At 46.4% G+C, this 26,354-nt stretch overlaps 1 protein-coding gene across 1 annotated transcript in view; it reads right to left on the bottom strand.

The window, feature by feature from the left end:
• The window catches only part of LOC126532104 (helix-loop-helix protein 1-like), a 134,640-nt gene extending 109,048 nt beyond the window's left edge, over window positions 1-25,592 (bottom strand). Inside the window, exon 1 of the mRNA XM_055071058.2 lies at window positions 25,369-25,592. The gene's annotated coding sequence lies outside the window, so the exon portion shown is untranslated. The remainder of the gene's footprint in view (window positions 1-25,368) is intronic.
• Window positions 25,593-26,354: the final 762 nt, after the last annotated feature.

The following is a 26,354-nucleotide window of genomic DNA, read 5'->3' as shown; positions in this document are numbered from 1 at the left end:
GTATTATTAACGCTTCTCTACGAGGGCTCAAGTGCACCCATGTGTGTTGACCGTTGCTGAGTGTAGCCAAATTGTCGGTAACACCACTGCTACTGGAGCTCCGACCATTCAACAGCGCCAGGCGCACCGCGATAAGAAAGCGGTCGCCACGCTCGGGATGGAACGCCGCCTACGCACCAAGGCTTGGCATTTCTTCACCAGATTTACCGGGCGCAGTGCAGTACACATCGTGCCGATCACGACGATGCCGACATTCTCATCCTCACATGCTCTGTTGTGACGCGATGTTGCCCCGCTGTGGTGGGTGAGCGGCTATTATGGCGTTGTGACGTGTAGCACGAGGTCGCCGGTTCAATTCCCCGTCGCGTCGGCCGCATTTAGATTGAGGTGGAATGCAAAAACGCTCGTGTAGTTAGATATAGGTGAAACCTAAAAAAAAAAAAAACGCAGGTGGTAGAAATTAATCTGGAGACCGTTCACTACGGCGTTCCTCATAACTAAGTGTTCCAGTTTCGGGACGCTGAACCGCACGATTCTTAACGCGATTGTGGCTGTAATGGCTTTTGTAGCTACACGTGCTAAGCATGGGAGCGACCGGCTGGTTGACAATTTCTTTACTGCGATATTATTATGGAACTAAGAGGCGCACACGTGCGTTGCATGCACGAGCGGTTTGCGGCAAACGGCACATTAAAGTGCGAGCTCTTAACCGTTGTCGCAGTGAATAAAATGCGGTTACCAACGGCTGGGCGGTGCCAGCGCGCTTAGCGCGCTTAGCTCGCGACGCTCGATTCGCTCGACCGCTTCTGTTCCCGCTGCGTGCGCTCCTGACCTAAATAGGTAACGAAATTCGAAATAAAGACACCCATTCGACAGAGAAAGACAAGAAAGACCTTCCAGTCGTGTTCGGCGTGCCAGGCGCCGAGTGATTTCTCACGAAAAGCTACACTCCGGCTGCGCGCGGCTGCATGCACTCGCTGGATGAAGGCGTTATTTCGACACGACCGGTGCGGCTTCGTTTATGGGGGCGAGAACGAGGTGCTAGAAGGCGCGCTGACGGGCGGGTCCCGACTGGGAATGCCGCTGATCGGGGCCTGTCGGCAGCCGCACAGCGTGTGCCGTGCTTTCCCGTATAGTGCCCGCACATGCCGCGTGCTTCCGCCCTCTTGAAAGGCGGATGCACCTCCGAACATCCTATCTGCATACATCTGCCGGACATCAGTACGAAGAGCACAGTGCGTGTGTGTATGTATGTATGTATGTATGTATGTATGTATGTATGTATGTATGTATGTATGTATGTATGTATGTATGTATGTATGTATGTATGTATGTATGTATGTATGTATGTATGTATGTATGTATGTATGTATGTATGTATGTTCATTAGCATTTATCTTTATACCACATTCTGCTTGTGTCCCGTGAACTTAGAGCACATGTGAGATAAGTTAACTGCCTCCGTTGTATTCATCTAATGTTAAATACAGTAGCCGTCGCCATTTACAGTCGCCAGCTTCTGCTGACAATGTTGCAATAAAAAAAAGAAGAAAATTATAACTCTTTCTAAAATTCAACGGCTACCTTATATATAAGGTCCTATAACTCAGGAATCTCACCGTCGCTATGAGTTTACTTGTATGACTTTCAATCGTGAAAGATGATAATATACAGCCTGCGGGCCCAACCTGCATACCTCAGGAGGCCCTCTCCATTCGTGGCACAAAGCGTCTTTGAAGTGCCAAGTCGCTGCCGGCAGTATCGGTACGCTGGGCATTTGAGGAGTTTGTTCAAGACATCATGGACAGACGGGAAAGTGGTTACAGGGATGTATGAAGGCAAGTTGTATCGGTGTACAAGTACACACACAAACTATTCTCCTTGGAGAGAGAGAGCGAAGGGGAATGACAAAGAGGTAAACCGACTCGTTCATGGTTTGCTACCCTATACACTTGAATATAGAGAAAGTAGACGAAACAAAGTGGGAAAGCGTCAAGGTGACTCACATACACACAACAACGTTCACTGCGTTTTCAAAGATAGTCACATGTCCAGTAATTCTGGACACTGCTCCTTCGGCTATCTGTCCAACTTCGCCGCAGTGCAACAGCGTGACTCGACGGGCAGCATTGTAAAAAAAATGATATTTCAGAAGGTCGCCCCAATTTCAACAACTTTCACCTAGCAACGTCGAGAGAGGGTACGTCCTTTTAATAACATGCGCATTTACGGCATGAGTTGTGACGTCTTTGCTGCGTTGATAAGTGCCGTAAATACCTATGTTATTAGAAGGCCGCGACTTTTCGACGTTGCTAACTTAAAGTTGTTTAAAATCGGGCGGCTTTTTTTGATACATTATTTTTAAGATGCTGCCCATTGAGTAGCGCTAGTGCATTGCGGTGAAGTTCGATATAACCGCAGGGGCGACTTCCAAAATTCATGAGTATGCACAGTCCGATACGGACTTCAACAACCGCTACAGGGTTCAAGTAGTTTTATGTTTCTGCTATGCGTTTCTCTATATTCAGAATAGTTTTCTGTGAGGAGAACGTTCTAAGCCACGCCCTCGCTATCTTTTGTTCCATGACCGGTCCGTCATGCAATCTCCTTAGGTTCGAGAGGCTCATGGATGGATAGTCCAGTCACAACCGCAAAAGTTGCACGAATCACAGTCCGCCGGCAAGAAAAGAGCGGGGGGCGGCGCACAACCGCAAGCTATAGCTTATCCGTGTTGCAGTAACGGCCGTGATAAAAGATTTAAGGAACAAGAAGAAAGAAGCCAACTTCGTCTGTACACGAAACGAAGTGCACAAACTTGCCGACGAACGTGAGGAACGAATGGGCGGAGCCACGTACGCTTTCTACGCGCATAGTAGCAGTGCACACTAAGCCGGAGTTCCTGCCGTTCCGAGTTCTCGGTTCAGGTTTGGCGCGGGGCGCTCGCGAATGCAAGGCACGATCGCCGACGGCAGCCAAACATCGCACCGCTGAGCGCACCTGCGATGACCATCGCTCGATTGCGGACGCGTCGTCGCCCGCGGGGGAGGTGTCCCGAGTCCTTTCTGTCGACACGCGTTGCGGATGTGCGTGCGTGCACGTGTGTGCGAGTGTGCGCGCGTCGAGAGTGTACGTGCGTGCATGCCCGGCGAGCGTTAAAGCCGAGCGAAGCACAACGTGACCTGAAATCGCAGCGCGATCGCAACGGGGAAGAAGACGAGAGCCAAGCGTTCGGCGCTGTGCCGCGGGGGAGGCCTTTCTTGCTGGTTCTAATTGTGGCCGCAGCTCTTTAGCGCGTCGTCGGCTCTGTATGCTGCCGCTCCAATTGTCGAGCGCCCCAAGGACGACAAGTCGTGGGTGGCGCCGCAGGCACACGTGTTGATGGGCGACGGGACTAATACAAGAAGAATCGGGAAAAAGAAAAGCGTGCCCTTTTTTTTTTCTTCGACGGCGATAGCTGTCAGGGTTCGGAGATGACACACAGGCGGAAAGAAAGAAAGCATCGCGCGGATACCGGACTGCGATCTGCATAATTCCTGTGGATTTGTAAAACGCCCAATAGCTATTAAAAGAAACCACCTCTGGGGGCGGATCTAGGTGTACTAGCCACTCCACCATGGCGGTTCTCCTCAAGTGACGAAACGGTAGAAGCCTATTACGCAGCTCGACGCAAGTGTGGCGAGAAAATCTGACGCGCGAATATACAAGGCGTGGCAGCTCAGTGGCTATCTGCCGAGCACGAGGTCGTTACCGAGCACGAGGTCGCAGGTTCACTACCCGGCCGCAGCGACCGCGTTTTTATGGGGGCGAAGTGCAAAAAACGCTCGCGTACTTTGAAGGTGCACGTTAGACAATCCCAGGCGGTCGAATTATTTCGGAGCCCTGCACTACGGCATCTCTCATAGCCCTAGTGTTGCTCTGGGACGTTAAACTCAATCAATCAATCAATCAATCAATCAATCAATCAATCAATCAATCAATCAATCAATCAATCAATCAATCAATCAATCAATCAATCAATCAATTAGACACACCATTTTGAGCGTGCTTTGCGGAGAGCCTGGCTTTGCAGTCATTTAAACAGCATGCACTACACTGAGAAGGCAAATTTCTTTGTGTGTACAAAATTATCTCGTGTTATGAACAGTAAACCTAAACACGTCTTAGAAGCTCACGAGTGATCTTTCTCTCCTCTCAATCTATTTTCATCCCTATATCCCCTTTCCCAGTGCAGGGTAGTAAACCAGACATGCGTCTGGTGAACCTTCCAGCAATTTCTATCTTCCGTTTCTCTCTGACTCTCTCGTTAGAGAGAATTACAATGAATGAGTGGTCTCTCACACCATAACATGGTGTCAGAATAATGTAAACGACATAAACGAGACGTAAAATGCTTATGTAAACTAGACGCTTTACAGCGCCGCCGTGTACGTACTGCCATCTTTGAACACGTGACTGCGCCGCCATTAAGCGCCTTTTAGCCTCCCCTTCCTGACAGCAGATAACATGCTCGGTAAATGCAGAAAAACGTTGTTTTTCTTTCTGGGTGAACCATTATTTAGCAGTGACAAAATGCTTACGACCAAAAGCGATATATAACAGAACATTTATGCTGGTGATGATGCATAGAGGCTCTTATTTTAGCCTACTGGCGGTGAGTCAACACTCACAGGCGAATACTAAGTCGGCGTGTGTGTGTCCTCCGATGAAGAGCTAGTCGACTGCGTGTACTTTCTTCTTTTTTCTTTCGCAACAGCAGATAGCTGTTACTGCCACAACACTGTGTAATCTATTATGAAAGCGGTTGCACACGAGTAATATGTCAATATTCCCACTTCCAACGCCATTAAAAATTTCTCTCTGTTGTTTGCACTGCCTCTCGCAAGAACCGGTTTTTTTTTCTGAACATACAGGACACCGAAGTGCCTTGATGTATCGTCCTTCGACGAGCTGCAGTTGATTGATGATATTTAGTTGTGCTTTAAGTGCTCTGAACAAAATTGGCAGTGCAAAAAAAAGAAGAAAAAATGGAGCCACGTTTCGCTCGAAAGGCGAAGCATCGATTGCAATGGCAAATTAGTAGACAACTATACGTAGAAGTTTTATCGGCCGTATGAACTTGTAAACATTCGCTTACTAACTAAATTAACAAGCACGGTGTCACACGCGCATAAGCAAACATGAACACATCTTACTCGATGGCCGCGTACACTCGCTGTCAAAACGCTGGAGTGTGAATGCGCGGCAGCAGCAGCGAGCGAATTGACCTTCGTGCTGCCTCGCGCTTCAACGCGAACTAAGCAGCGGGAACACAGCGCACACGAAGCTATCAGCACTCGGCGCACCCTGTCCCCATCGCAGATCGTGTTTAAGATAAGACTAGCGCCGGATCATCTCCAGTGCTATGAGAATGATTGAGGTCCAATGTCTCTCCTTTGCTTTGTAAGGGTGCCCCCTCGCAGTAAGGGAGCACCCAAGTGCCATGTAGGGGTCATCGCCCCCACCGTTCATATCATTGGCAATAAATGTTTCTACCAACATACGCAGCTAGAGCGCCAGAGTAAGAAGCCCCTCCCCCAACCCGTCCTCCCTCCCCTCGGTGCCTTGCGCACGACAGAAGACAGCGCGATTGCTCCCCGTTTTCCTTCCTTGCCCGCGCGAGATTGAGCCACCATCGCCGGCTCAATCTCGCACGCTTTCACTCGCACACGCAGCTTACGGCGCACGGCGACCACGTTAGCGGCCTCGGACTTTATATGGAACACCGCGGCGACGGCACAAATGCGCCTTGAGTGTCCATATAATTGCTATCGCAATAAAATGCATACCAGACCTGCACTGTCGGCTACAGTGTAGTAGAGGTGAGTATGTATGCGAGTGAGTACCGACGAGTGTGAGTGCACGCGAGTACGAGTGAGTACACGGAGGAGGAGGAGGAAAGAACTTTATTGTGTGCCCTGCGAGTTGGTGGGGAGGGCCAAAGGCCCCGCCTAGGTGACGGCCAGGAGTTCTTGGGTCCTGGCGGCATCCTCGGCCCACTGGACGGCCCATAGTTGATCTTCGAGGGCGGGGCTGAGCAGCGCGGCTTCCCAGCGCGTGCGAAGGCTGCTGCTAGAGGCCGCGTTTTCTTTATTGTTATTTATCCCTCGGCATTCCCATAATATATGCTCCAGAGTGGCTCTGGATTCACATGTTTTGCATTTGTCCGTAGGATATACATCCGGATATATGATGTGCGAGAGCGCAGGATTCGGATACGTCCTAGTTTGTAACTGCCGCCATGCGACAGACTGTTTTTTTGTCAATTTTGCGTGAGGTCGCGGGAATATGCGCCTCTGTAACCTATAATGTTTCGTAATGTCATTATATGTTGTCATTCTGTCCTCCCACTCCCACTCATTTACCGCACCGTCACGTCCGGAGGGTGTCGGGGCGTCACTTGCGACTGCGGCTCGGTCCGTAAGCCCTCGAGCCGCGTCGTGTGCCGCCTCGTTGTTGCCGTCCTCCGCGAGGGTGTGAGCGGGTGTCCAGGTGATGTATATCTTTCTTTTGTAATTTTGGCCTCCTGCAAGAAGAATTCGTAGTGCCTCCGGGGAGATTCGGCCGTTGGCAAAGTTTCTTATTGCCGTCTGAGAGTCGCTGACTATCACGGTTGCGTTAGTCTGAGCTGCTGCGAGTGCTATGGCTACTTCTTCAGCTATCTCGTTACTTGTGGTGCGTATCGTCGCGCACGTCTTGCACCGTTTCTCCCTACACGGCCTAAACAAAAATATTGGTGAGTGAATATGACTGAGTATCCACCTATTCTGCCGACCTATCCATAAGTGAACGAAAGGATCGACAATCACTATTATTCCTGGCTCATAATTGCTCACAACGTATTCATATAAGAGGTAAAAAGTATTTCTTTTTTCAAAGTTGAGTACTTAATTTTAAAAAAAATAAGTTACATGCTCACATTCATTGCGGGTGGCCTCCTCAGCCCAGGATAAGCCATGCAGCCTGCGTGGTCGCCTGCGCTTGACCTGTTCACCAGCTGACGCTGGTCATGGCTCGAGAGCTGTCTCTCACTGCTCCCACTGTACGAATACGACTGCGAATTCTGCCACATGCCATATCATATAGTACAGGGTGGTACCATATGATAAGGGAATGCGATCTAAACACAGACATCTATGGTAGACTATTTTTTTCTTTTTTTGCTACGGAAGGCTCTGTCCGCCCAATGCGCGCGCACTCACAGTTCTCCTCCTCGGTACTGCAGGGCACACGGAGATAGCATACTTTATCGGTCTGCAACGCCACACTTTGCTTCGTATGGGCAATGTGTTATCCCATACAGTCACTAGCTTGCACAACAATCCCGTTCCACTCTTGCGGCGATTAAGCTATATAGGCATTCGGCAGAGAGCGCTCAGAAGCTTGGGTCAGAAGCCTGGGTCGATGGTGATGCTCATAATGATTATGTTGATGGTTTCTGGCGCTATAGCTTGCCTATCCTGCAGCGACTGTCCCCAACTAATAAGAAAAACTTGGAAGCGGCTATGCTATGCTATGCTATGCTATGTGCCAGTGCTTTCCCGAGATCCCTTTGTGTTGTGCACATGGTTTTCTTTTTTTATTGCTTTCATTGTTAATAATCTGTTGCTTTCCTGAATTAGTGTATTCTCAAACACGTTTGTAAGCAAGAAGGGTTCGCAAGCAGTAGCAGCGAACGAGACGATAGCGAACACGCAGAATAAAAAGCATCGTGAAAGTGGCCTGTCACACAAACGCGCACGCACGCACGCACGCACTAAAGAAAAAAAAGAAAGAAAGAAAGAGGAAGGAAAGAAAGAAGCCGTACTGTTGGTTCATTAGCAAATTATCGTTAGCGTATAGCCAACTCTTATGCTTTTATTCTCTTATGAAGCGCAACGCATTTTATTGTTAAGAGGAAATTCGGGGCCAACTCCAATTTCCCCATTCAAAGCTTGTTAAGCGCAAAAATCGCAGAGAAAGTTAAATTATACTGACTCTAGGAACCAGAATATTGGTTTTTACACATTGAATTTCATTTAAAAGAGTGCCGAATATCAGCAAGTTAAAAAAGAACAGCACAGAATTACAAAGTTTACAAAATTCGAAACTCCGCCCCAAAAACACATATCACGCAGTTCTGAAAACTGCATCCGTTGGGGCATATAAAGCGGAGAAACTTGATATATGAATGTAGAGCTCATTAAAAATTGTTACCTTATTTGCGAATGCTCTGCAAAAGTGCTCCTCAAAATTAGAAGTATATTTCAGAACGGTGTACAATACATCAATTTTGCCCGTTTAGATGTATTATTATTAGGCTCAGCTTACAGAATTGTGATATCGTTTTTCATTGCCGAGTTACAGATTTGTAAACTTGGTAACTGAGTTATTTAATTTTAATTTTTCGGTTTGCAAGAACCTTTAAAAAAGTTGAGGGCGTGAATAAAAGAATTCAAAGCCTCCGGTCACAAGCTTTTAACGATTTCTTTTAAATGCAAGAAACCTCATCAATGCCGGCGTAGTGGTCGCTGAAAGAAACAATTTCTCTGTTCTCACATATTTGATAAGAGCCCTCACGTTAAAGCTTCCTCTTGAGAGAGAGCTTTAGCTCGGCCGCTCCCAAGAAAAATTCTTGAACAAAGCAAAATATCAAAGAACTCAACAATAAGGCATAGAACTCTGTAACTCAGCAATGAAAAATGATATATCACAATTCTGTAAACTACACCTAATAATAAATTTAAAGCAGAAAAAATTTATGCATGATGTCCCGCTCTGGGAATATACCACTAATCTGTGAGTAGAACTACTGCAAAACAAACGTAAACGTTTTCGCAGAATCCCGTAAGCTGTAAATCCATACATGAAATTTATTCGCTTTAAATCCTCTAACAGCCGCACCTTACAAAACTATACGGTATTTCTTTTGTGAATAGTTCCACATTTGTAAACTTGGTCCTCCAAGTTTTTGTAAACTTGCCAATTTTCGAGAATTTCCGATAAATATGTTCAGGCCCTAGATCAAGTTCCGCTTCCTAGACTCCGTATAATTTTCCTTTCTCTGTTAAATGCAATAAATTTAATTTGAATCGGTCTAGCGGCTGTCTTATAAAATGACATCTCCGTTTCACGTGTATTTGAATTAAATAATTGGAGTTTAACTCTGGGGGGGTTCCTATCTAAATACATAGGAAATGGGAAATCGTTTTTATCGGCAACCAGATCTGACGGTGTTTGCTGCATTAAAAAGAGCAAGTTAAAGTCTAGTGACTGTTGGTTACTAAAATTCTGATTTAGGCGGGCAATGTCACTATAAAGAGCAGAAAATTGCAAATTTCTAGAAAACGAAACTATCAAGTGTGCAACTACAACTAAGCAATGAAAAAAGGATATCACAATTTTGTAAACTGTATCTAATAGTACAACTAAAGCGGACAATATTGATGTATCGTACATGGCTTTCAAATACAGCATTATTATGTCAGCAGGACTTTGGCAAACCCGTCGTAAACATTGTAACAAATTAACGTAAGATATTAATTGGTATATCAAATTTTTCCGCTTTAGATGCTTTAACGGATGCAGCTCACATAACTGCGATATCTGTTTTTGGAGCAGAGTTAAGGATTTGCAATTGTCATTAGAAGTCACTATAATTTTATTTTCCTCTTAAATGTAGCAAATTTCACTCAAATTGGTCCCGGGGTGGCCTCATAATACCATTTATTCGTTTTACACGTTTTCGAATAGGCGTCGCCGGAGTTGGCCCCGAGCTGAAGCTTCCATTTAAGAGCAAAATGCTCGGTTCACAAGCTACCTGAACTGCTTTCATGACAGTTGCTTGTTGGGCTAGTTGGTACATGGTTATACTACAGGAGAATGCTAGCAAACTTGAGAGTGGAAAAAATCGAGAGGCAGACATTTCATTGTTCCTTGGGCTCTTTCCTACATCGTTTTTCTTCTTCAGTCCGTACTAACGTGTGTGTGGACGGCATAGTTTACTTCCTGAACTGACTTGCGCACAGCCGTGGACAACGATCGTCTTTAGCTAATGACGTGTCGATTCGGGCATCCGAAAGACATAACCTCTGTTGCCGGAAGTACGGCACGTTCACGCAGTCGCCAATAAAGCTGCACACAGATGACGATTACATTCATGACAGATTCTTGATAATAAAGTTGTTTTTCTCTCTCTTGAGAGATTCTTGAGAGCCGCAGGACAACTGCATAACGAAACGACAAAGTGAATAAGAAGAGAGTCGCGGCAAAGAAGAAGATGAAAAAAAAGAAAAACGCTCGTTTCTAAGGTCATTATTACGCGGCCTTTTAACGCCTTTCTCATGCATGGTTGGGCGAAGGTCGACTGGTTGTAGGCGGATCCGCCTAGGGAAAAGACGGCAGCAAGGCTCGATTTGTAAGATAGGCACGTGCTCGGTGCGACTCGTAGACGACTCTGTACTCTGCGCAAAAGGACACTGTTGCGTAGCTCGTTTTCTGCTTGATCGATTAAGTGTACACGGAGGGGTTGTCTCGCACATACGCAACTGGCCAGTCTCGAATACACCGCTGAATTAAACGGAAGAGCGGAGGATGGTAGACAATAGGCTCATTGCAATGAGCTGATGTACGCAGATTTAACGAGGAAGCCCTTTATCACAAGTTTGGCAACGAAATCCTGATAAAGATGTGCAACGAATTCAATTAAGAGGAGTTAGCTCTACTCCTAAAACTCCGAACCCGCCGTGGTTGCTTAGCGGCTATGGTGCTGGGCTGCTGAGCACGAGGTAGCGGGATCGAATCCCGGTCACTGCGGCCGCATTTCGATTGGGGGTGAAATGCGAAAACACCCGTGGCACTTAGATTTAGGCGCCCGTTAAAGATCCGCTTGCGGTCCAGATTATTCCGGGGTCCTCCACTACGACGTTACTCACGATCGGATTGTCGTTCGCGGCAAATTTGTTGAAATAATGCATGCAATAAGGGGGGAATGCTCTCAGTTTATAAAAAAAAAGTGCCAGAGAAAAAAATGAAAGAAACAAACACGAATGAAATTTGAAATAGAGCAAGGGACCGTCTTTACAAAAACTTCTTACGCTGCAACTGCTCGTAAGAGAAAATTGTAGCCAACCATGGTGCGAGACATATCATTAGCGAAAGCGACGGTAAATGGCAGCGAGCACTCACGAACGAAAAGCTTTGTGAATTTGGCCTAAGGATTTCACAAAAATACCTTTAACATTTTTGTGGTCACAGAATAGCACCTACTTCATGCGTAAGAACCTCATTCTGCGAATAAACACTATAGCAAAGCTTGTTCTATAACCTGCAATAATGCTACCACCAGGAACTCGGAGAACCTGCCTGCATAGACTCGACAGTGATGGCGGTTGAGAGAAATCGACACAGGAGTTAATAGACGAACGCCTTCAGTCACGTAGCTGACAGTGCAAAACCGGGACAATGCAGCATGCTGCATACAAAAACTATCTGGTAACGACCAATACGAAAGTGCAGTGATGCAACAAGAAACTTAAGCAGGAGTAAAGCTATAGAAAATAAGAATATATATATATGTGCCGCGCGACTGGCCGCTCGAGGCACTTTGCGTGTACTCGGGGTCCCTTTCACGCTCGGAAAAACACTATTATGTAGCACGTATTGAGCAGCAGAAAGCTGTACCGGGAGTTTTTCATGTCGCTCTACAATTTTCTCATTGACACTTTTCATTTAAATAAAATATCTGAGACATTGATTAATTAATCAAGACTAATTATCTAGTTAGGTGGAATGAAAAGAAAAATCTGAGCATGTGCAAACGATGGCAAACAACCTCACCCTTGGTTCTGTCCAGCTACGTGGCATCTGCATATTTTTAATGTTTGGCTAAAGTTACGTGGGACAGTCTGTATGTATTATTTTTCTTTATTTTGTTTTTTCTTCATACATACTGCGAACTCGACGCAATTGCAGGGAGGGCACCGTAAATGAAATAGTACAATGAACAAAACAGGTGAGAGCACACAAAGAAAGTTCGAAATTGTCACTGAGTTTTCCAATGAAGCGATGGACCTATGCAATTCCAGTCAGGAATAGTGCGTGGAAAAACTGTATTTAAATGTGTTGATTGGGGCAAAATACAGGGGTTTAAATCATTTTGATGGTGGTGACGAGTTGGTCTCGTCAACAGGAGTTTTATATACATTGAGGCTTCGAATGCTAGTTTGTTATTGAGTCAATGGAAAAGGAGTTCCGTCCGTATCTTATTTCTGCGCAATTCAAGCAACAGAAAGAATGCCATCAGTTCACTTTAGTTCAGTTCCAGAGACGAAGGTCGATAATTTGTAGCGCACAAACCGGACAGGCTGTTCTTGGATTCGTTCAAGAACGTTAGGTTACACTTAACGTAGGGACCCTAGGCAATACGGGCGTACTTAAGTTTAGATCTCATTAAGCTATAATAGGCTACGAGTTTAACAACTGGCTGAGCTTTTTTAGATTGTATTTTAAGAAACACAGTTTGGGAAACGCGTAGGCACATGTGTTGTTAATACGAGCAGCACACCCTGCTGAATGCTATGTTCGCTTGTACGAGAAACGTTTGGGAGCGCTGCAATCACGACGCGCGAGCGGGCACGTCACGTGGTATATATATATATATATATATATATATATATATATATATATATATATATATATATATATATATATATATATATATATATATTCGCGGGCATCTGCAGTAAGCGAAAAGACCCTAATGCCTAATAGATAGAAAATTATAAACAGTTTATTATTCGGACGTTTTGCAAAGCTCTCTCAAACTTTCTAATTGGAATATTTTTTCTCGACTTCGTTGCGTCAGTAGTTGGTTAATTCATCTTGAATAATTATGCAAATAAGAAGAATACTAAATATAGTGTGACTTGCTCCATAAAATAGTCAGCAACATATATTTCGTCGCGTCGTATTAGAATGCATCGGCATATTTTTAAGCTCCGGCTAAAGTTAGCTGGGACAGGCTGTATAAACGGTAATAAAGTAAATAATTTAAATGGAAATAGATACTTTCGGCGGCGCCTTCCATTATCGCCAGCGGCACTGCCGGCGCACTCCTGCGTTTGATGTTATCGCCGAACGAAACAAAATGGCGCAACAAGCCGGAGAGCCTAGGCACGTCGATGTTCTGTAGAGTCAGCGCTAACATATCCGGCAATACTGGAAAGAGAAATCGCCCAGGCATGGACCACAGTGGCAACTGCCTAAGGATCCAGCTCTCTCTCGGCCGTGTTCTTTTTATGTGCTGCGTGTCGTTCTGCGACAAGTTTCTTTTCGTCCGCAGCGCACATAGCTGGAATACAACCCCGCGGGCGTTCTCGGTGATAAGCTGGGAAGCCCGTGTTAACGAACGGAGCAACAGGTTTCGGGTTCGACGCGTAAGCCATTGCAGCGCAGAGGCATCTAAACGCCAACACGTTCGTTCGTCGAGTTCGATATTGATCTCCCGTCGAGAGCAGGTAATGTAAGTAACATCGCACAGAATAGAAGGAGGAGGACCACGTCGTTTTCTTTCCACTTTCACTGTATTCGAAGGAAAATAAGGGCCCTGACTTGTTTTGCTCAAGCGCGATACAATATTCAGCTAACATCTCATAATGAAGAATCAATCGCCCTGCTTTCTTGAAGAGCTGCTCTCAACCCTATAAAAGTGTGTAGCCGTGGTTATGTTGGGGAAGAATAAACAATGCAAAATGACAGAAGCAGTGAGGCAAGAAAAAAATTGGCGCATCCTATAAAAAAGAAAGCTTTAACATTTTCTTTATCCATAAAGTGGTTCACAGTACAGCATCTTTCTGTTCTCATAATCGGTACCATATAATCTTTAAGAACCGAAATCTGTAGACTCAGCGATTTTTGTACCCCAGTTAGCCACATGAGAAGTTAGAGTCAGCATTTTGCTTTTACTAAACCATTTACCACGTGCAAGCAACATGGTCGTTGTAGACGTTCCTGCGGCCTCAGACCTACAGAGTTGGCGTCGAGCGCTGTAGTCGCATCGGCATAGAAACCGATACCAAAGGCTTGTCCCACAACATCTCCGTCTTTCCGTCGCCAGTTAGGCTTCCCCGCAGCACCAGTCAAGTGCAATATGCCCACTCAGGCGACTTCGATTGAACAAATGGGCAGGCTTGACTCTGTATCGTCCAGCGGACAGAGAATGCGCAGCTTTGGCCGCCTTCGACTCTGCAGGCGCCGATGCACTAAACGAAACGAGCAGAAGCTCGCACTAGGAGGCCCCCTCACCACTGTCTATAGTATCGCTCTTGTCGGGCTACATATCTGCGCGTCCCATTAGAAGCCGGTCGTGAGACGCATATATCTGCGATCCAGGCTGCCATGCACTCTTGCCCGCAAAGTTCTGTGCAGCGTTGTGGAGACTGGATGCGCATGTACCCCAGAAATGCGTTGTCGTCGAAGCGCAACAGAAACCATCGCGCACGAGGAAGAGATTTGCGAATCGATTCGCTTTCCGTTGCACGTTCTTAAGACAGCAGGGGACACTAACAGATCTAGAATAGGTACGCTGGGTGTCAATGTGATGAAGATTGCAACGAGTTCACAAATACTAGCAACGGCAGCGAAGTGAAGCTCTCTCTTTAAGGCCGAATGGATCGACCGAATGGATCGACTACACCCATCAGCTTGCTCTCACACTGCACTTTACTACAGATATGCCTATGCGCCTCGTATACGTTCGCTTCCTCCGATTCGCGAATGCGCTCTCGGTGTTCGTGTGTCCCAGGCAGCGCGCAAAGCACGACTTGCGTGTCTTTACGTGCAGCTTGGCAGGTGTCGATACGTTATCTCGCGCGAGACGCACGCTGAATTCCAAGCAGGCCGTTTAGCGCGACGGCGGCGCCTTCGAAGGCCGCGTTAGAGATCGGTAGCGCCTTCGGGGCCTATCGGTATGTGACGCAGCTGCAACGCTCTCTCGCTTAGGGGACGCCGAAGACTGCGAGTACAAACGAAGAACAAAGCGACAGAGCGAGCAGGAACAGCCGCCCGACCGTCTGGAAGATCCCGTCCGACTTGGGAGTGGCACGACAAGGAGGCGGCGGTTGACAGACCAGGCAATGTGCGCAGCTTTCGCGGAATGAATATTAGAAAAGGGGAGAAAGAATGATGTGCATGTTGTCTCGATTTTCAGCATACTTCAGCTGAACCGGTCACAAATACTCGCAGGGACACGAACGGAAAAATACCATGGCCATATGCTTGCACAGCATGACGGCGTCGCGAAAAGTACTCGCGACCGTGTTCAGCTTAGTCTCGCTAAGCTATAAACGATTGTAGCTGTCCCAAAGTCGCCAGCTTCTCGACCCGCCTCACTGGCTGTCTAAGAGGGTTCGTCGTTGTCTGCACCTCCGTTTAATTATGGCCTCAGGTAGACGGTGTTAGGCCCTGCGAAAGCCACAATTGAAACATACAGCTTATTGCTCAAAACGCGCATGCGTGAACTGCCCGAAAGAATGAATGCCAGGGGCTATAAGTTATAACGTGGGCGAAATCGGGCGCAATATATACAATACACGTCATCAGTGCATACGCTGTACAAGTCGGAACGAGTCTTGAGGAGAATGAAACCTTAATTCTAAGACGATGTAAAGGAGGCTTTAGGAAATTTGGATATCAATGACAGACTGCAGTCAAATTGCACACGTACATATAGTTTTGACAAAAAAAGAAAGTTGACGCCAGAAAGGAATGAACGGGAACATTGGCAAGGCACGAAGAGTAAGTGCGCGAAGTACAAGGCTACAAGGTGACGAAGGACGGGACAAGGTAACTAAGATTTACATTGCTTTCGATCCGGCACCGCTTAAATCATTCTTCGCCATGAGCGCAGAGAGCCTTATCACTTACAGGATCGACCTACGAAGAGCGCGAGTGGCTACTTGTTATTCGCAGAGAATGCATCTTAAGAAGGTCACGGACTGCAAGATCATTCGAAGCGAAAAAAAGAGCACCGCAACACCGACCACTTATCATAGGCCTCTAAATCGATTGCTTAAATGAATGTTTTATATTGGACAAGGAATGGTCATTCATAATGAAACCGGTGGCTGCCAAAAGGGGGAAAAGGAAGAAGGAGTAGGAGAGATAAAGAGAGCTGCGTAAAGATTTGTACCTGGAAGCCAGGATTCCTTCTTCGTAGGCTCGGGAACAGACGAGGGCTATCTGACAGAATTTGCTGACGGTTGACTCTGACGCCCTAATAAATGGGGCCGGCCAAAGCGGAAGTGACAAGATAGTTTGGATGATTTGAAGGTCATCAACTCAACGAAGGAGCAGGTGACGGACCAGTCGAAGTGAAAGAAACTTATCAAAAGGAACAACCAAATTTTGAAACTTGAACGCGAAATGTTAAAAATGTTATTTGAGTTATCTGGCATGAGCGAGTGAATTCTGGATAAAGCTATTCACATTTGGAATGCGTCAACGTAAACCAATCCCGAATCTGGATCGGGCTTAAAGGGGTGATGCAGTTCAGTCGAAATAAGTTGATTTTCTACTCTGCGCCTGTCTGCATGCATGCCGGTAGTACAGACCGAGTTCAATGCTACAGCTGCGCTGACGTAAAAGTCTTCATCGTAGCAGTATTTCTGCCTGCTGCGACCGAGTAAGCTGTTAATTGCAAAAAGCTCGCCTTATTTGTTTGAAGGTGCATTAGCCCTGACACCAGAGGGTCACAGTAAAATGCATTAGCTGTATAGTAGAAGATGCCGGTGATGAGAAACGTACGTTGACAGCAATGCTAAAGCTGATTGCGTTTTCTCTGGTAGCGCGAATGTTTCCGAGTGGCCAGTTTTCATTGGAAGATCGCACACCTCTCTTTCTATAATAATCGCGTCTCTCTCATCCTGCTTCATGCATTGTATACTTTGAACCATTGCGTCTTGAAGCATCACTCGAAACTAATCATCACTCAAACCCGACCGCGGCGGCCGCATTTCGATGGGGGCGAAATGCAAAACCTCTCATGTCCCGTGCATTGCGGGCACGTTGAAGACCCTCTGGTGGTCGAAATTAATCCGGAGTCTTCCCCTACGGCGTGCCGCATAATCAAATCGTGATTTTGGCACGTAAAACGCCAGAATTCAATTAAATTCAATAATCCTCGCTAAGCCCGGTCAACGTCAACAATGCATTGCAACTGAATACCCCGGCCACACGTGGCAATTTAGAGCGTGTTCAAGCCCAATCAGGGTCGCATTTCTCGGCTGAGAAAGGCACTTTGCTTAATCTGCGGCAGGGAGCAAATTGTCATCTAGAAGATCTATCCCCATCAGCCCTGATCGCGAAATCAAGCCCGATCGAATTCTTAGTCATATAACTTACTACGAAGAACTGCGGGTAATTACATAAGCAATGATAACGGCTAAGCCGTGTACGTCGGCAAATTATGTTATGCAATGTACCTCCCCGTTCATGGTTGAAAACCTCGCGAACAATCAAACTGAGGCGTCACGGCGAACGACTCAATTGTCTGGCGCCAACGCGCACGCGCGTTTTCTCATCAGTTGCCAACTTGATCACGCGCCGCTCCAAACGCTGGGGACGCCGTGCCCAGCAAATACTCGCTTGCGCTGACAGGTACGGCTAGGCTTCCCATACGCTTTCGGTGCCCCCGAGCGCAAGCCGCCGAGATAAATTGCCGCGGCCGACATCCTGCACAGAATTATCATTCTGTTGCCGAACGATGGGAAATGCATTGGTAAACGGAGCGTGTGTATGGGGCATACGCACAGCGCACGCAAACACGCAAGCACGGCCGCGAGCTTCGCAGCGTTCGCGCAATCAACACGCTAGAACGCCTCTCGAGTATATACGCACGCGTACGCTTAGCATTCGAGACACGAGGAACGGTGTTTGTTTTGGATCGGCGCTATGTGTCACGGAGGCCACGGAGTTTGCTATACTCTTCGACACCCCGCAGAGACGCCAGCTCGCGTTCGCGTTTTGACCACTCTGCGAGCACAGGCTATAGGCCTATAAGCCGCTTAACGTGCAAATGAGAAGCAACGCCGCTGGGCGCTATAGGCCTATCGCTCAGTGTACGCAACAAGCCCTGGCGCAACACGTCGCAGAGCTCCTGAGGAACGAGTCGGACGCGCACTGGCGAGGGGCCTAGCTGCTGACTGCGATTAGATTTCGAGGTTGGGAAAGTGGCACAACGTATAGATTTTCTGCCTTCAATTACCCGTCGCATCTTTCATTCGGGTTGCTGACCTTGCTGCACGCGGAAGATGTCGTCGGGCGAGCGGCGAGGTTTCCAACGACGTGACAAGTTCCTCGCACCGCCTTGGGCCGCACAAAACCGCGCGAACGTTCAGATAAGAACGTCGTGCGCTCCTGAAGCGAAAATACTTCACTGCCGCGCCAATTGTTCCCTGTAGTGCTTCGGTTTCTCTTAGGCATTCTATGTTTCGGATATCTGTTGCTAGTGGATGATTGAGGTGTTTCAGGTGTTTCTGCTTGTGTTAGTAAAGAGAGAAAGCGTGCCACGAACGAAGTAATAGTGGTGTGATATGACGGCAATACAAATTATTATTATTATTATTATTATTATTATTATTATTATTATTATTATTATTATTATTATTATTATTATTATTATTATTATTATTATTATCGTGCAGTGTTAGTCAGGGTTGTTGAAATAAGCTCTCTCGATGTGCGTTTTGATAGTACGTTAACTCTTTCCCTGTACCATGGGGAAATAGGTGTTTTTTGTACTCTACGCCAGATCTTTTTTTCTGAAGGAACTACTGCAGTGAATATTTTATTTAACACATAAACAAAAAGCAGAATCAATGCACTTTTCACGCAGGAAAGTTTTATTAACGAGATATATGTCATAAAGACGATATATATTGCCAGAATCAAGATTGTGGGACAACATTGAACAAAATTTGTAAAGACACGCTTGTAGCTACTAAGAAAAATGTGTAACAAAAATTATGAGATATACAAAATGCATTGCCGTCTAATAGGCACTATCTCCGAAAAAATCAATTTTTTGTTGAACAGGTATTCCACCACAAAAATATAACTGCAAGCACTACAGTTGGGCGTGCCGCGCTGCGGCCGCCGATGTTCCGGGCTGGTTTAATTGCGTCGTCGTCGCTCCCAGCGTGACAAAAAGGCACCATCTTCAGACTAGCTGCTGCTCGGCCCATGGATAAAATGAACCACAGGCGCAGCGGACTGAAGAGATCTGCCATAATTCGAAGCGTGTGCGCCGCTCCCTGAGGAAGTCATTTCTGCTTCCTACTTTGACGAAGACGAAACTTCGGAGCGCGTTCAAAAATCAGCGCCTCATGGGAAAAAATTGAACTGCTGCGAAAGCAAAAATATAGTTCTCCTACTTCACGTCTGATGGCGGAATGTGTCCATGAGCGGCGCGGTAGGCCTCGAAAGCGGTGTTTCAAAAATTCGATAACGGGCAGCCATTCTTGCTTCCTACTTCGACGATCGCGAAACTTCGGAGCGCGTTCGAAAATCACCGCCTTGCGGGAAAAGAGCAAACTGCTAAGAAAATAAATACATGGTTCTCCTCTTTCGCGTCTGATAGCGCAGTGTGTCCGTGAGTGGGGCGGAAGGTCTGTCAAGCGGCTTCTCAAACCCTCGTTAGCGGGCTAACGATGCCCAGTGGACGCGGTACGGAGAGAGTTAAGCTTCTCCGTTCACATTAAGCGCGTAGCATCAGGAGGCCCGCGTAAACGCCGCGTTCCGTCTACAGACTTAGCAGAGATTTCCATACACTACTTCCCTTCTTCGAATTGTTCACATCCATGTGTCTCCCATTACTTGAATACGCCTCTGTGGTGTATTTAAGTGTGTATTCAACTATGCAATAACCGTAGTGCAACTAAGTTTATATGTGATTAATTAATTAACGATTGTTTGATTTATCGATCGATCATAGAAACTTACAAACGTAACATACGTAGAAAGAGAAGCAGCAAACAGGCTAACAATTGTCTCCTGAAAGGGACACCAAACCTAACGGACTGGATAGGAGAGAAAAAGAAGGCAAATATAAGAGCAAAGCAGAACACAACAAATCCCATTACCCGCATATCATGAGCACAGCAGAAGAGTCCCGTATAGTTAAGACGAATTCTAGAACAGCTTTGTGTGCCTGAATGACTGAATTCCGGGGTTTTACGTGCCAAAGCCACGATTTGATTATGAGGTACGCCGTAGTGGGGGACTCCGGATTAATTTTGACCACCAGGGAATCTTTAGCGCGGGCCCCTAATGCACGGGGCACGGACGTTTGTGCATTTCGCCCCCATCGGAATGCGGCAGGGATTTGATCCCGCGACCACGCGCCTCTAGCAGCGCAATACCATAGAAGCTAAGCCACCACTGCGGGTCATTTTGTGAGCCTCGTATCGAGCTGAAGCTTCATCATTAGTGTGTGTGTATATATATATATATATATATATATATATATATATATATATATATATATATATGTGTGTGTGTGTGTGTGTGTGTGTGTGTGTGTGTGTGTGTGTGTGTGTGTGTGTGTGTGTGTGTGTGTGTGTGTGTGTGCCATAGAAACAAAATCACTGAGCGTAATTCGAGAAAGATCAAGAAGCTGTAATTTTCTTAGCAGTACACACTGCAAAGCGGCAACTGCGGATAATTAAATGAGTTTCTATGTAATGCAATGTAAGATGGTAAGCTTTTTGTGCGCAACCTGGCGACCGAGCACTGAGCACTGAGTGCGACAGTGACTTTGATAAGATTTGCTGAACTGCTTTTCTTAAATTTCTATTATTCGAATTCCTAGTTTCGCTTCCAGTGGCTGCTTTCTTCGAAACCATGTATTTCGACACTTGATCTTTCAAATCTGCTGTCCAGATTCCTTCTTTAAAGAAACGGGACAGAATATCAATTTTACGTATAAATATACGCCGTCTGAGAAACAAGCAGTTGGAAGCCTAATCACTATTGGAATCTTTAGGTCGTAGGTTTGATTTTTTGGGTTTTTACTGAAACTTGGTGCTCAAGGGCGCGCGATGAAGTGTTTTTGAGGGATATACATCCGAAGTTGTTCACAGACTGAATCTCATTAGAGGTGCAGTGTCACTATAATGAAACGTGACGCCTTGTATGAGGGGCTTAGTGAATTTAGAAGCACATTATGAATCGATCGGTGTTAAAGGTGTTGCATCACTTATTTCCCCAGTTTATCACCCCCATCAGGGGATATTCAAGAATTATTTTGTTTCATAACTCCTGTGTTTGAATGTGCATGCTTAATGAATTTGCCTGTTGTCCTTGCCGGTGATGTTAATATTGACCTGTTGTCACATAGCCCACAATGCAGACAACATTTAGATGTGCAATGAAAGCATATTTAGCGCCAGCGAACAAGGACAGAATGGAGACGACACCACAATGCGCTAACTTCAACAACTTTATTTATGTCGTCTCCCATCTGTCCTTGTTCGCTGGGGCTAAATATGCGTTCATTGTCTGTTTACCAACACGCCCAACAAATGGCAATGCTGAAATTTTAGATGTGATTGAGTCATTTTCGTGTACAAACGTAATGGGCTTGCGAACTAGAATAACGCAGGAAGTGAAACCCTACTAGACTTGTGTGTGACTAGCCAGGATAAAAGTGACGTCAGCGCTTGGGTGCTCACGACTGATTGGTGTGATCACTTATCAGTATTTTGCTTCTTTTTCGCGATAAAGAAAAGAAAAAAGCGTGTGAGCGATGCTTCAGTTACCTATCGCTCTTTTAGTGCCACTTCCTTGTCCGCTTTTCACGCAAGAATTGAGAATGTTGATTTTGAATGATAGCTGCAGAGAGCAAAATCCCAGCATATCGTATACATGACTTGTTTCTGCAATATGTAGAGCGCTGCTGTGATGATGCCGAAAACCATGGATTAACAGAGATACAGCAGTATTAGAGAGACAGACAAAATATATCGTAACCTTATTAGACTAAGAGAGGTGTCTATGTTACACAAACACAAAAAAGTTCGAAATAAATTAAACTCAGACCTAAAGAGAGCTCGCGTTCAGTATAACCAGGCAAGGCCTGCATCCGTCTCTCAATTAAGGTTCCAGAGAAGCATCGAGTTCGGCACGTTCGCTTATAGGGAAAACAAAAAGTATTCTTCGATCATTCGACGCTAACGATTGATGGCATTGAGTAAAGCGAACTCAGTCTGGCGGACAAATTTAACAATGAATTTTTAACTTCAGGTGCAGCAGTTCAGACATGTGACTCGGAAAGTATACACAGCTCCTTCCCGCAGAACTTTATTTTCTTGACTCCATGTAGTGAGAGAGAGAGAGAGAGAGGAAAGGGCAAGGCAGGGGGGTTAACCATAGGGAGAGATCCGGTTTGCTACCCTACGCTGGGGAGAGAGAGGAGGGGAGGTAACTTCCGGGGTCTTAAGTGCCAAAATCAAGCTATGGTTATCAGGCACGCTGTAGTGGGGGACATCGGATTAATCTAGATCAGCTGGGGTTCTTTAACGTCCACCCAATGCATGGTACACAGGCCTTCTTGCACTTCGCCCCGATCGAAATGCGGCCGCCGCGGCCGGCATTCGGTCCCGCGTCCTCGGGCTTGGCAGCGAAGCGCAACATAACACTTCAAAAAGTAGCTAGTAGATGGTTAATCGAATTGTCAAACTGGTTAGATTTAAATAAAACTCAACTGAATGTTAAGAAAACTAATTATACCATTTCCAAAAGCCTTAACAAGCCTGACGATTGTGATGCTTGTACTGAATTTAAAGACTGCGCTATTGAACAGGCACAATATTAATTGATATCAATATAGTACAACATTCAAAAATTGCTGCCGAAATGGTTAGAACTTCAGTTATGATATGTCCGCGACCATTGTCATCTTCATTGCTGTCTACTAATCTGGAGTACCACTACTAAGACAAATTTAGGAAGTTTAATAATTCTAAAGAAAGAAAAAAGCTGTGCGCTGCATAGAAAACAACAAAGAGCCCACCAAGCACAATGCTTTTTTTTTTAGCTTAACACATTCAATGTTAACCAAAGATAATCTTCAATGGGTTCTGCGTCAATTTAGTTTCATTTTAACATCTACAAAACAGTATGTTGACTTTACTGCTACGTTGTTATCGCTCACACTCCAAGAAGAACGCGCGCAGGATGCATGTTTTTGGTCCGCGCTATTCAGTACAATTGTTGACATCGTCGTTTGCTAGGTTTGTTCAGAGTTTTACATGCCGGCAGTCAGCGAAATCAGCCCACGCTTCAGCAGCAGCTCTCTTCTGTGATTGAGAGATGCGCACACGAAAGCGGTTTTTCATATCTTTTAGGGACAAACTACTCAAACAAGAATACTAAGTGCTTCACTGAACGATTCTGACCAAGATACGGGGCCATGCTGCGAAATTTGAGCGACACCAAAGTAGTGGTAACAGTAAATTAAATCTTCCTTAAAAGTTAGAAACAAAACGCAGGTCACTGTACAGAAATGTAAGCCATTCTACCCCTTGTTCCGTACACAATGTAAGGTAGGAAACCAGCTTCCCTCCCGTAAGTGTGCTCCCTACCTTTCCATCTCTCTCCCCGACCCTTTCCGCCGCCTATCACGGCATATTGTTCACGAAGGAAAGAATGACCTGCACACACCGTGTAATCTGCCTTCCCTGCCATGCTAAAGTACTTCGACGCATCCGGCTAGTCGACGGAACTTTGACACCAAGCCCGGTAGTCGACATGCCTTGCGTAAGCTCTTGGAGTTGACCACACCACAGCATATCCAACTGCACGCATTCGTTATGGCCTTCGCGGGAACGCCCACAAATAAACAAGTGATTAGCACGTCATGTTGCTAGGATTTGTCCCCGCAAGGTACACTCGTACAGCGCAGAAATTTGTGGCCTGCACCGCTTTCGGTGCTGCGTCGATGCCGAGAAGCTCCGTCGTCTCGTTGCCGTTAGTTGTCTGCCAGGAAGGCGGTTACCAGAGAGGCATCTATATTGAAGCCCTAGGCCCCTTTTCCACGCTACCAATACATTACTGGTAACAAAACAAACTTTAAAGGAATCAGCGTTTCATTATATATGCCTGTATGTCCGCTTTCGTCCAGAAAGGAACATAATATCCATCTGAGTGCGCGCATGCTTGCTTGCGTGCGTACGTGCGTGCGTGCGTGCGTGCGTGCGTGCGTGCGTGCGTGCGTGCGTGCGTGCGTGCGTGCGTGCGTGCGTGCGTGCGTGCGTGCGCGCGTTATGTTTGGTGGTTTCCCGATTTTTGTCTATTGTGAACGTTACGCAACGCAACTTCATTGTTATTTACTTTGCCCAACATCGCGCCAATAGCCTCCATAGCAGACGCGGCGAGTCCCGTGCGACACCATACACTCACGTGGGGCGGTGCCTCTCAAGATCAATCACCATTCATAGTGCATCAGGCGCTACACTCCCCTATATGCCTCTTAGCCTCACTCGTATTTTACCGCGGCAGTCGTCAGACATTCCCCAACTCCCTCCACGACCAATGCTTAAATTGTTGGGGTAACATTTATTTAAAAAAAGAAAGAAAACGAGACGCTCCGCTCTGACAGCGAACGAGATGTAAATGGCGATAGCCTTACAAGCCCACTTTTCCACTTATAGATGTATTTGCACGATCACCTAAGAACTAGTCTATGCCGTAGTAGTTACAACGTGTTGATACATACATGCCTTTTCCCTGTCGTGCCAACGCTTCCAACGCCAGACTCATTTGTGATCTCATAGAAGGTCATAAAGATTACGAGAGAAAAAAAAAAGGTGATTACAGAAATCTAGAAATCTTATGCTCGCTTTTGGAGACAGTTAAATCTCAACTGGCCGTAAAACGTATCCTGCATACACCAGCAACAGGTACAATAAACGCCTCTTGAAACACCTGTTGTGGTCCTCTCCTGGTTTGCAACAGAATTAACCGACATAACAAACCCAGAGAATACTGTCGGCGACACTCAAATCCACGGAACTTAGCTCGCGACTGCACCGTCAAAATGGCCAAGACATCCAAGACACGTTCTACGGGAACGTGATTCTGCACGTACACATGAGCTCTTTTTCTCACGATCTCTGGAATTCCTAATCCATACACCCTACACCTTGCCCTTCCATCCAATTGGTCAATAACAAGGGATGATCGTCTCCAAAGTGAGAATCAAACACATTAAGCGAGCAGACATCTTATACAAGTGGAGGCGGCAGCAGCACGAGGAACCCTATTCGCGACGAGCATTTGCAACAATGACGAGCTCACCTTTCCTGACGTCTTCCAAACTGGTGGCCTCCTATAGAGCCACAGTCTTACACGTGGGTGAGCATTTTGTTAGCGTCGCCGGGACTTCGCCGTCCAACACTCGGATGTTTCGCTGGCGGTGTCACGCCTCGGAGCTAAAAATCCACGCAGCACGCATGTCGCTGGGAATTGCTGCCTGTTGTTGGAACTCGGAGGCCACGAGGAGGCCACGGGCTCGGGTCCGCACGCGCGAGTTCTGCGAATGAAGGCTCGGGGGTGGGCGATGCGGCATCGATTTTCGGGGTGGCGGCTGCCGGGCTCCCTTAATTCGGGAGGCGGACCACACACTCGGAGCGCGCCAATGGAACTTGGCTGCGATATGAAGTGCACGATGCGGGTTCACACTGAGCACACTGTGACGAGCTCCGCATCCACGCCTACCCATGGGCGTGCGGATCCGTGTCGGATCGAACGAGATACGACAACGTGCACACAGGTCGTTCAGCACGCGCAAGATTGTGGGCGTCGGAGACGTTGTGATGCTGGGGATATTTGCGATAATGGTCTGCTCGTATAGACCTGACAGCGCGCAAAGTCAATGTTACACTCTAAAAGTGTGGTATAGCTTTTACAAAGGAGCACATTTTTTACATATTGTGGTGAGCGGTTGGAGCACTAGAAGAGCAGGTCAACTCTGTTATCGAAATTCTTCGTAGATTTGCAAGAATTAGGTGTTAAACTACTCTGTTTCAGCGCTCCATCGTCTATATATTCCGTAGCTCAAGACATACCCTTCAAATACTGTTTGTCCTTCGTATAAATTTAAAGCTTCCTTCGGGTTCTGCTAGCCCAATGGTAATTGCTGGGTCTAGTCGGCCACTTTTTCAGGCAGTGAGACTTGCCGAAGTGTACCCTCATTAACTTCCTTTAAGCACTCAACGCGCCAATAATCTTCTCTGGGAGGCACTTAATCACCGGGGTGGGGCTCAAATTCACACATCTGTAGA

The sequence above is a fragment of the Dermacentor andersoni genome, chromosome 5 (assembly GCF_023375885.2).
Source record: "Dermacentor andersoni chromosome 5, qqDerAnde1_hic_scaffold, whole genome shotgun sequence".
Lineage (NCBI taxonomy): Eukaryota > Metazoa > Arthropoda > Arachnida > Ixodida > Ixodidae > Dermacentor > Dermacentor andersoni.
This window is presented reverse-complemented; position numbering and strand designations above follow the sequence as displayed.